Source organism: Triticum aestivum, chromosome 1D (genome assembly GCF_018294505.1).
Source record: "Triticum aestivum cultivar Chinese Spring chromosome 1D, IWGSC CS RefSeq v2.1, whole genome shotgun sequence".
NCBI lineage: Eukaryota > Viridiplantae > Streptophyta > Magnoliopsida > Poales > Poaceae > Triticum > Triticum aestivum.
This window is the reverse complement of record NC_057796.1, coordinates 418,561,604-418,574,334: the sequence shown is the minus strand read 5'-3', so window position 1 is coordinate 418,574,334 and position 12,731 is coordinate 418,561,604. Positions and strand designations below refer to the sequence as shown.

Below are 12,731 nucleotides of genomic sequence, written 5' to 3'. Positions count from 1 at the left end.
ATTTCCTTAGACCATGAGATTGTGCAACTCCCGGATACCGTAGGAGTGCTTTGGGTGTGCCAAACGTCACAACGTAACTGGGTGGCTATAAAGGTGCACTACGGGTATCTCCGAAAGTGTCTGTTGGGTTGGCACGAATCGAGACTGGGATTTGTCACTCCGTATGACGGAGAGGTATCTCTGGGCCCACTCAGTAATGCATCATCATAATGAGCTAAATGTGACCAAGTGTTTGGTCACGGGATCATGCATTACGGTACGAGTAAAGTGACTTGCCGGTAACGACATTGAACAAGGTATTGGGATACCGACGATCGAATCTCGGGCAAGTAACGTACCGATTGACAAAGGGAATTGTATACGGGACTGATTGAATCCTCGACATCGTGGTTCATCCGATGAGATCATCGTGGAACATGTGGGAGCCAACATGGGTATCCAGATCCCGCTGTTGGTTATTGACCGGAGAGTCGTCTCGGTCATGTCTGCATGTCTCCCGAACCCGTAGGGTCTACACACTTAAGGTTCGGTGACGCTAGGGTTGTAGAGATACTAGTATGCGGTAACCCGAAAATTGTTCGGAGTCCCGGATGAGATCCCGGACGTCACGAGGAGTTCCGGAATGGTCCGGAGGTGAAGAACTATATATAGGAAGTCCAGTTTCGGCCACCGGGAAAGTTTCGGGGGTCACCGGTATTTTACCGGGACCATCGGAAGGGTCCCGGGTGTCCACCGGGTGGGGCCACCTATCCCGGAGGGCCCCATGGGCTGAAGTGGGAGGGGAACCAGCCCCTGGTGGGCTGGGGCGCCCCCCTTGGGCCTCCCCCTGCGCCTAGGGTTGGAAACCCTAGGGGTGGGGGGCGCCCCACTTGGCTTGGGGGGCAAGCCACCCCCTTGGCCGCCGCCCCCCCTTGGAGATTGCATCTCCTAGGGCCGGCGCCCCCCAGGGGCCCTATATATAGAGGGGGGAGGGAGGGCAGCAGCACCCAAGCCCTGGCGCCTCCCTCTCCCTCCCGTGACACATCTCCCTCCTCCCGCAGCGCTTAGCGAAGCCCTGTCGGAATCCCGCTACTTCCACCACCACGCCGTCGTGCTGCTGGATCTACATCAACCTCTCCTTCCCCCTTGCTGGATCAAGAAGGAGGAGACGTCGCTGCTCCGTACGTGTGTTGAACGCGGAGGTGTCGTCCGTTCGGTGCTAGGATCATCGGTGATTTGGATCACGACGAGTACGACTCCATCAACCCCGTTCACTTGAACGCTTCCGCTCGCGATCTACAAGGGTATGTAGATGCACTCCTCTCTCTCGTTGCTAGATGACTCCATAGATTGATCTTGGTGATGCGTAGAAAAATTTTAATTTCTGCAACGATCCCCATCAGTGGATCAGAGCCAGGTTTATGCGTAGTTTCTATGCACGAGTAGAACACAAACTTGTTGTGGGCGTAGATGTTGTCAATTTTCTTGCCACTACTAGTCTTATCTTGTTTCGGCGGCATCGTGGGATGAAGCGGCACGGACCGACCTTACACCTACGCTTACGTGAGACAGGTTCCACCGACTGACATGCACTGGTTGCATAAGGTGGCTAGCGGGTGTCTGTCTCTCCCACTTTAGTCGAATCGGATTCGATGAAAAGGGTCCTTATGAAGGGTAAATAGAAGTTGGCATATCACGTTGTGGTTTTACGTAGGTAAGAAACGTTCTTGCTAGAAACCTATAGAAGCCACGTAAAAACATGCAACAACAATTAGAGGACGTCTAACTTGTTTTTGCAGCATATGCCTTGTGATGTGATATGGCCAAAAGGATGTGATGAATGAGATATATGTGATGTATGAGATTGATAATGTTCTTGTAATAGGAATCACGACTTGCATGTCGATGAGTATGACAACCGGCAGGAGCCATAGGAGTTGTCTTTATTTTTTGTATGACCTGCGTGTCATTGAATAGCGCCATGTAAATTACTTTACTCTATTGCTAAACACGTTAGCCATAGAAGTAGAAGTAATCGTTGGCGTGACAACTTCATGAAGACACGATGATGGAGATCATGATGATGGAGATCATGGTGTCATGCCGGTGACGAAGATGATCATGGCGCCCCGAAGATGGAGATCAAAAGGAGCAAAATGATATTGGCCATATCATGTCACTATTTGATTGCATGTGATGTTTATCATGTTTTACATCTTATTTGCTTAGAACGACGGTAGCTTAAATAAGATGATCCCTCGCAATAATTTCAAGAAAGTGTTCCCCCTAACTGTGCACCGTTGCGAAGGTTCGTTGTTTCGAAGCACCACGTGATGATCGGGTGTGATAGATTCTAACGTCCGAATACAACGGGTGTAAGCCAGATTTACACACGCAATACACTTAGGTTGACTTGACGAGCCTAGCATGTACAGACATGGCCTCGGAACACGGAAGACCGAAAGGTCGAGCATGAGTCGTATAGAAGATACAATCAACATGAAGATGTTCACCGATGTTGACTAGCCCGTCTCATGTGATGGTCGGACACGGCCTAGTTGACTCGGATCATGTTTCACTTAGATGACTAGAGGGATGTCTATCTGAGTGGGAGTTCATTGAATAATTTGATTAGATGAACTTAATTATCATGAACTTAGTCTAAAATCTTTACAATATGTCTTGTAGATCAAATGGCCCACGCTAATGTTGCCCTCAACTTCAACGCGTTCCTAGAGAAACCAAGCTGAAAGATGATGGCAGCAACTATACGGACTGGGTCCGGAACCTGAGGATCATCCTCATAGCTGCGAAGAAAGATTATGTCCTAGAAGCACCGCTAGGTGACGCACCCATCCCAGAGAACCAAGACGTTATGAACGCTTGGCAGCAGCGTGCTGATGATTACTCCCTCGTTCAGTGCGGCATGCTTTACAGCTTAGAACCGGGGCTCCAAAAGCGTTTTGAGCAACACGGAGCATATGAGATGTTCGAAGAGCTGAAAATGGTTTTCCAAGCTCATGCCCGGATCGAGAGATATGAAGTCTCCGACAAGTTCTTCAGTTGTAAGATGGAGGAAAATAGTTCTGTCAGTGAGCACATACTCAAAATGTCTGGGTTACACAACCACTTGTCTCAGCTGGGAGTTAATCTCCCAGATGACGCGGTCATTGACAGAATCCTTCAGTCGCTTCCACCGAGCTACAAGAGCTTTGTGATGAACTTCAATATGCAGGGGATGAAAAAGACCATTCCTGAGGTATATTCAATGCTGAAATCAGCGGAGGTGGAGATCAAAAAGGAACATCAAGTGTTGATGGTGAATAAAACCACTAAGTTCAAGAAAGGCAAGGGTAAGAAGAACTTCAAGAAGGACGGCAAGGGAGTTGCCGCGCCCGGTAAGCTAGTTGCCGGGAAGAAGCCAAAGAATGGACCCAAGCCTGAGACTGAGTGCTTTTATTGCAAGGGAAGTGGTCACTGGAAGCGGAACTACCCCAAGTACTTAGCGGACAAGAAGGCCGGCAACACCAAAGGTATATGTGATATACATGTTATTGATGTGTACCTTACCAGCACTCGTAGTAGCTCCTGGGTATTTGATACCGGTGCGGTTGCTCATATTTGTAACTCAAAGCAGGAGCTGCGGAATAAACGGAGACTGGCAAAGGACGAGGTGACGATGCGCGTCGGGAATGGTTCCAAGGTCGATGTGGTCGCCGTCGGCACGCTACCTCTACATTTACCTACGGGATTAGTTTTAAACCTCAATAATTGTTATTTAGTGCCAGCTTTGAGCATGAACAATGTATCTGGATCTCGTTTAATGCGAGATGGCTACTCATTTAAATCCGAGAATAATGGTTGTTCTATTTATATGAGAGATATGTTTTATGGTCATGCCCCGCTGGTCAATGGTTTATTCTTAATGAATCTCGAACGTGATGTTACACATATTCATAGTGTGAATACCAAAAGATGTAAAGTTGATAACGATAGTCCCACATACTTGTGGCACTGCCGCCTTGGTCACATTGGTGTCAAGCGCATGAAGAAGCTCCATGCTGATGGACTTTTAGAGTCTCTCGATTATGAATCATTTGACACATGCGAACCATGCCTCATGGGCAAAATGACCAAGACTCCTTTCTCCGGAACAATGGAGCGAGCAACCAACTTATCAGAAATCATACATACTGATGTGTGCGGTCCAATGAGTGTTGAGGCTCGCGGAGGCTATCGTTATGTTCTCGCTCTCACTGATGACTTGAGTAGATATGGGTATGTCTACCTAATGAAACACAAGTCTGAGACTTTTGAAAATTTCAAGGAATTTCAGAGTGAGGTTGAGAATCAACGTGACAGGAAAATAAAATTCTTACGATCAGATCGTGGAGGGGAATATTTGAGTCATGAATTTGGCACACACTTAAGGAAATGTGGAATAGTTTCACAACTCACGCCACCTGGAACACCTCAGCGAAATGGTGTGTCCGAACGTCGTAATCGCACTCTATTGCATATGGTGCGATCTATGATGTCTCTTACCGATCTACCGCTCTCATTTTGGGGCTATGCTTTAGAGACTGCCGCATTCACTTTAAATAGGGCTCCGTCGAAATCCGTTGAGACGACACCGTATGGATTATTGTTTGGGAAGAAACCTAAGCTGTCGTTTCTAAAAGTTTGGGGATGCGATGCTTATGTCAAGAAACTTCAACCTGAAAAGCTCGAACCCAAGTCGGAAAAAATGCGTCTTCATAGGATACCCTAAGGAAACCATTGGGTATACCTTCTACCTCAGATCCGAAGGCAAGATCTTTGTTGCCAAGAATGGGTCCTTTCTGGAGAAAGAGTTTCTCTCGAAAGAAGTAAGTGGGAGGAAAGTGGAACTTGATGAAGTACTACCTCTTGAACCGGAAAGTAGCGCAGCGCAGGAAGATGTTCCTGTGGTGCCTGCACTGACTAGAGAGGAAGCTAATGATGATGATCAAGGTACTTCGGATCAAGTTACTACTGAACTTCATAGGTCCACGAGGACACGTTCCACACCAGAGTGGTATGGCAACCCTGTCCTGGAAATCATGTTGTTAGACAACGGTGAACCTTCGAACTATGAAGAAGCAATGGCGGGCCCAGATTCCAACAAATGGCTTGAAGCCATGCAATCCGAGATAGGATCCATGTATGAAAACAAAGTGTGGACTTTGACTGACTTGCCCGATGATCGGCGAGCCATAGAAAATAAATGCATCTTTAAGAAGAAGACAAACGTGGATGGTAATGTGACCATCTATAAGGCTCGACTTGTCGCTAAGGGTTATCGACAAGTTCAAGGGGTTGACTACGATGAGACTTTCTCACCCGTAGCGAAGCTGAAGTCCGTCCGAATCATGTTAGCAATTGCCGCATTCTATGATTATGAGATATGGCAAATGGACGTCAAAACGGCATTCCTTAACGGCTTTCTTAAGGAAGAATTGTATATGATGCAGCCGGAAGGTTTTGTCGATCCTAAGAATGCTAACAAGGTATGCAAGCTCCAGCGCTCCATCTATGGGCTGGTGCAAGCATCTCGGAGTTGGAACATTCGATTTGATGAGATGATCAAAGCGTTTGGGTTTACACAGACTTATGGAGAAGCCTGTGTTTACAAGAAAGTGAGTGGGAGCTATGTAGCATTTCTCATATTATATGTGGATGACATACTATTGATGGGAAATGATATAGAATTCTTGGGAAGCATAAAGGCCTACTTGAACAAGTGTTTTTCAATGAAGGACCTTGGAGAAGCTGCTTATATATTAGGCATCAAGATCTATAGAGATAGATCAAGACGCCTCATTGGTCTTTCACAAAGTACGTACCTTGACAAGATATTGAACAAGTTCAATATGGATCAGTCCAAGAAGGGGTTCTTGCCTGTATTGCAAGGTGTGCAATTGAGCACGGCTCAATGCCCGACCACGGCAGAAGATAGAGAAAAGATGAGTGTCATCCCCTATGCCTCGGCCATAGGGTCTATTATGTATGACATGCTGTGTACCAGACCTGATGTAAACCTTGCCGTAAGTTTGGTAGGAAGGTACCAAAGTAATCCCGGCATGGAACACTGGACAGCGGTCAAGAATATCCTGAAGTACCTGAAAAGGACTAAGGATATGTTTCTCGTTTATGGAGGTGGCGAAGAGCTCGTCGTAAAGGGTTACGTCGATGCTAACTTCGACACAGATCTGGATGACTCTAAGTCACAAACCGGATACGTGTATATTTTGAATGGTGGGGCAGTAAGCTGGTGCAGTTGCAAGCAAAGCGTTGTGGCGGGATCTACATGTGAAGCGGAATACATGGCGGCCTCAGAGGCAGCACAAGAAGCAATCTGGGTGAAGGAGTTCATTACCGACCTAGGAGTTATTCCCAATGCGTCGGGCCCGATGACTCTCTTCTGTGACAACACTGGAGCTATTGCCCTTGCCAAGGAGCCTAGGTTTCACAGGAAGACCACGCATATCAAGCGTCGCTTCAACTCCATTCGTGAAAGTGTTCAAAATGGAGACATAGATATTTGTAAAGTACATACGGACCTGAATGTAGCAGATCCGTTGACTAAACCTCTCCCTAGAGCAAAACATGATCAACACCAGAACTCTATGGGTGTTCGATTCATCACAATGTAACTAGATTATTGACTCTAGTGCAAGTGGGAGACTGTTGGAAATATGCCCTAGAGGCAATAATAAAATGGTTATTATTATATTTCCTTGTTCATGATAATTGTCTATTGTTCATGCTATAATTGTGTTATCCGGAAATCGTAATACATGTGTGAATACATAGACCACAACATGTCCCTAGTGAGCCTCTAGTTGACTAGCTCGTTGATCAACAGATAGTCATGGTTTCCTGACTATGGACATTGGATGTCATTGATAACGGGATCACATCATTAGGAGAATGATGTGATGGACAAGACCCAATCCTAAGCATAGCACAAGATCGTGTAGTTCGTTTGCTAGAGCTTTTCCAAATGTCAAGTATCATTTCCTTAGACCATGAGATTGTGCAACTCCCGGATACCATAGGAGTGCTTTGGGTGTGCCAAACGTCACAATGTAACTGGATGGCTATAAAGGTGCACTATGGGTATCTCCGAAAGTGTCTGTTGGGTTGGCACGAATCAAGACTGGGATTTGTCACTCCGTATGACGGAGAGGTATCTCTGGGCCCACTCGGTAATGCATCATCATAATGAGCTCAATGTGACCAAGTGTTTGGTCACGGGATCATGCATTACGGTACGGGTAAAGTGACTTGCCGGTAACGAGATTGAACAAGGTATTGGGATACCGGCAATCGAATCTCGGGCAAGTAACCTACCGATTGACAAAGGGAATTGTATACGGGACTGATTGAATCCTCGACATCGTGGTTCATCCGATGAGATCATCGTGGAACATGTGGGAGCCAACATGGGTATCCAGATCCCGCTGTTGGTTATTGACCGGAGAGTCGTCTCGGTCATGTCTGTATGTCTCCCGAACCCGTAGGGTCTACACACTTAAGGTTCGGTGACGCTAGGGTTGTAGAGATACTAGTATGCGGTAACCCGAAAGTTGTTCGGAGTCCCGGATGAGATCCCGGACGTCACGAGAAGTTCCGGAATGGTCCGGAGGTGAAGAATTACATATAGGAAGTCCAGTTTCGGCCACCGGAAAAGTTTCGGGGGTCACCGGTATTGTACCGGGACCATCGGAAGGGTCCCGGGAGTCCACCGGGTGGGGCCACCTATCCCGGAGGGCCCCATGGGCTGAAGTGGGAGGGGAACCAGCCCCTGGTGGGCTGGGGCGCCCCCCTTGGGCCTCCCCCTGCGCCTAGGGTTGGAAACCCTAGGGGTGGGGGGCGCCCCACTTGGCTTGGGGGGCAAGCCACCCCCTTGGCCGCCGCCCCCCCTTGGAGATTGCATCTCCTAGGGCCGGCGCCCCCCAGGGGCCCTATATATAGAGGGGGGAGGGAGGGCAGCAGCACCCAAGCCCTGGCGCCTCCCTCTCCCTCCCGTGACACATCTCCCTCCTCCCGCAGCGCTTAGCGAAGCCCTGTCGGAATCCCGCTACTTCCACCACCACGCCGTCGTGCTGCTGGATCTACATCAACCTCTCCTTCCCCCTTGCTGGATCAAGAAGGAGGAGACGTCGCTGCTCCGTACGTGTGTTGAACGCGGAGGTGTCGTCCGTTCGGCGCTAGGATCATCGGTGATTTGGATCACGACGAGTACGACTCCATCAACCCCGTTCACTTGAACGCTTCCGCTCGCGATCTACAAGGGTATGTAGATGCACTCCTCTCTCGTTGCTAGATGACTCCATAGATTGATCTTGGTGATGCGTAGAAAAATTTTAATTTCTGCAACGATCCCCATCAGTGGATCAGAGCTAGGTTTATGCGTAGTTTCTATGCACGAGTAGAACACAAACTTGTTTTGGGCGTAGATGTTGTCAACTTTCTTGCCACTACTAGTCTTATCTTGTTTCGGCGACATCGTGGGATGAAGCGGCCCGGACCGACCTTACACGTACGCTTACGTGAGACAGGTTCCACCGACTGACATGCACTAGTTGCATAAGGTGGCTAGCGGGTGTCTGTCCCTCCCACTTTAGTCGAATCGGATTCGATGAAAAGGGTCCTTATGAAGGGTAAATAGAAGTTGGCATATCACGTTGTGGTTTTACTTAGGGCATGTCTCAAATGATTTATACAATAAATCAAACATAAGGGACCTTACAAATTTTATGGTAAAAGAACCAAGAGTAGACACTGAAGTGTTGCAATGCAACCTAAGGAAAACCCGATACATCTTTTGTCTAATATGCGTATGAAATTCTCGCACAAACTGGGATGTCTTCTTAAGATTGGCCCCCTTAAAACTTTGGTAAGTATATCAAATTCTGGCATAAATGGAGGAAGCTGCTACTATTAAACACATGCTATTGGATCATGCACGCACACTGGCAGAGTGCCTTATTTTCATGTTCAACGTTGCTTCTTTGACTGTACCGTTGATAATCTGGTTCAACACAGGCAGTGGCACAACTTCAGAAGTCAAATTTCAAGAATCTTTATTCAAGAGGTCAAATGAATTAAAAATATCATGAGTAACAAACATTCATCCTGGTGCTATTGTTATAAATAAATGTGCATTTATAGAAAATACGTGAATGAGAGGTATCTTTTTTCAATAATTTCTTGTTAGGACAGAAAAGTATTAGTACCTTTGCTCAATCCCTCAAGTAGTAGAAAGGATCACTGCTTATTGTGAACGTGAACTCCTGACCAGTTTTCAATGAGGCAAATCTTGAATACTAATTTCTGGGCCCTGAATATGTTAAATCTAGCTTATATCAGAGCAAATAAGTTGGAATATGGTGAAAGAAGGGTCGGCATAAAAAGGTTTGATTACACTATTTATTGATAGAGCAAAATCATGTGCTTGCATGCGCATGCCAGACTTATAAAATTGACTCGTCCATAAGAGTCTACAAGCATGGTCTCAACTCTTTCACCAATTCAATAATTTTCTGGTGCGATGCATGGTCTCCATGTGACATATTAGCCGAGCCACATTGATGTCATCCTCAGCAAAATCCTAGATAATCTCCCTTGTGTTAGTTGAGGGACCAACTGTGCACATAATCCTCATTTTGTGCCTAACATTTGGTTTAGACCACCACATACACATTGGCTGATGTACTGTTATTTGATGAATATCCATAAGATGCTGATAGTCCTCCTTTTCCTGTCAAGAAGTTTTCTTACAATTAATTTCAATGCATCAATTTATAAGGTTCCTTACCCACAGAACAATGCATTATATTCAACTTAGTTAGCGTTCAGCAATTAGTAGAGACATATGACATGATCATTTTGCACTTTACAGTACTAAGAAGATGACATGAGATAATACCAAATGCATTTGATTAAACCACAGTTCACTCGAAGAACAAGATCACAACCAACTAAGTTGATTATATTTCAAGCAAGTGCGCGGATCACAAAAACAGCAGCAGGTGTTCAATTCAAACATATATGCAGACATACAATAAGTATACAACTACAAAAATTAGGCTCCTGGTAAGCTGAGATGGCAATACATGTAAGAACTATACCAAACTAACCTGAGTATTGTTCAAAACCAATTGATATGTGCTCTCACCATAGAGCACAGATCATAACTTATAATTCAGAGATACGTGTGTGCTCTTACTGGGCACCTCGCTGCTATCTTCAGAAAAGAGGAATTGCCTTGAGATTGTGGAAGCCGTCGCCAGTCCAGATGGAGATCTTGCTCAGTGTGTAGCTCTCATCCAACTTGAAATGCATGTAGAGAGTAACAAGCTCGCCCCAACAACAAATTCAGATCAGAAAAAGGATCCCACACATAGAAGATTAGATATGTGTTTCGAATGGATGCCCTCATCTAGCTGGTTCTTGTCATTCGACTTCGCCTGCGCTGCACATATAGATATAGGTGGCACGAGGAAATCAAGATCGATTTTAAGTCTAAAAGCATGCCCAGATTCAACCAAACTAATCAATGGACGATATATAATCACAGGTAAAAGCGCACTATGAGAAACAAGCACTGTATATAATAACCTGCAAACATTTTTCACTTTCTCTCTCTCGCTCGCTACTCCATGGAACAAGAACAAATACTATTCGATACTTCTTGCATGTAGAAACTGCTCTAGTTTATTGAAGACTCGATGCACAATAGTTACACATGATTAGGCTCCTAATTAACTACTCTAGTAACTATTTGGTTTATCGAAGACTCAATGAAAGGAATCACGCATCATCCAAACAAAATCGAGCGGAAGGCAGCGGAAGATCGTTTACTCGTCGTGGTTACCTGCAGCAGTACATTCTTCTGAAACTGGATGTTGACCATGTGTGGCTGCACACTGTCTGACCTGAGAAATATAAATCCACCAACGATGTGGGTGCCCCTGCAGTTTGTAAGATCAACGATGATCAAAGAAGAAAAGCTATACCATGTGTCGGGGTGGAATGAGATAATGACAGGGTCAACTAATCCAACATTTATCTGTTTCAAGAATAAAAGGGTAAACCATTTTCAATATACCACTGAAGTTTGTCTACATTACATTCAGATTGATGTGAATATGAAGTCACACCAGATTGGACAGTTTGTCTCTAACCTCTTCTTCCGACATTTGTGAATCGAAAAGAAAAAAAATCTGAATCAGCCTAGAAAAAGCAAGGAACCACGCCTGCAAAATTGATTCCTATGCAGAGACGAAAATCCTAGAACTTGACATGGCCAGCATATGATTCACCGCAGCTCGATGGCTATAGCACACGGCCGCAGGTATGGGCGCACGCATGAGGGAGAGCAGAGCGCAGGGGCTTACCTAGGCCGGAGTCGAAGAAGCGTCTGGCCACCGGAGGCGCAGGAGGAGACATGGAGGGAGCGCAGGGCAGAACAGCAACCGCGCCGGTACCCGCCTCCATCGGGCCGCTGGCTGTGATCCGCGCTGCCCGAGGTGGAGCGGCCGTGGACGCTGCGGATCCGCCGCCATGGTTGCTCTGCCCAGCCTAGAGAAGAAGGGTCAGGGAACCCGAGGTGGAGCGGCTGCGGACGCTGCAGATCCATCGCCATGGTTGCTGTGCCCAGCGAGAGAAGGGTCGGGAGGCACTGATTTTTCCTTTCTGACGGGCGGCGAGGCACCGAGTCGGATGGAATTGATCCACATATTGCGGCCGGGGCCGCGGGGATTAGGGGACGCGGAGCGCGAGGGCTGTTCGCAGACCACGGCGTCTGCCACATCTCTTTTTGGGAGATGGTGGAATTTTCCCATTTTTTCTTCTGCTCTTAAGTCTCTAAATTGAGAAAGTCTAGTTTTCGTAATCGACCAATTCGTTAACATACCACTGAACCACTTTAATTGATCTCAGACGTTAATCGGATTGTTACCCCATTGATGTAATATGAGCAGTAGGATGCATTTAAGTTGACTTAATTCGAGGGTCCTGGTTACTCCGTGTACAGTTTACTGTGTGGTTTTAAGGAAGTTTATGTTTGCTCTTTTAATAGAATAGTAGTATAGATATAGATAGATAGATTATATGAGTAGATCTGAACCGAATTCGGTCCCACCAGATAAACGGCTCCTAATTGCTAATTAACATGGTAATTTCTTGGGAGTCTCTAATTATTATCTCTCCCTAATCTTTCCCTATTACTGTGTGGTATTGTGATTGAGTTTGCCAGTAGAATAATGTCAATCTTTATTACCCCGTTGCAACGCACGGGCATATGTGTGCTATCTTTCCCTAATAATAAAGCACGGATTGACTTTGTCGGATTCACCGCCATCTACTTTTTTTTAATTGGCTTTGACTAAGCAAAAGATGTTACGTTCGTCTATCCGTCCGCCAAAACGGCTGGCTGCCCTTTTTTACGTACAAACGTACGTGTCATGTCAAAGTCATGTACTACTACTAGAAAACCAATCAAATAAGAAAACAAAGAAACTCACCATCAGGACTTTCAGTCGAACCTTCCTAACCCTCCCATATATACGATGCCCGGGATCACGTGCTCTCCTACACCTAGGCGAGACGCTGATACCTCGCATCGAGGAAGAGCAGCGCCGAGTCCGAGGAAGCACGCTGGGCGTCCTTGGTCTTCCTCCCGATCGAGATCGGCCACGGTGTTGCCCGAAGTCGTGCGCATG

General features: G+C 46.4%; 1 long non-coding RNA gene across 1 annotated transcript; it reads right to left on the bottom strand.

Moving 5' to 3' along the window:
• Window positions 1–8,682: 8,682 nt before the first annotated feature.
• LOC123172326 (uncharacterized) lies at window positions 8,683–11,795 on the bottom strand. The gene is made up of 5 exons (XR_006485534.1): window positions 11,406–11,795; window positions 10,883–10,979; window positions 10,146–10,480; window positions 9,243–9,766; window positions 8,683–9,037 (listed from the first exon to the last, which is right to left on the bottom strand). It is a non-coding gene; the product is annotated as an uncharacterized lncRNA (long non-coding RNA).
• Window positions 11,796–12,731: the final 936 nt, after the last annotated feature.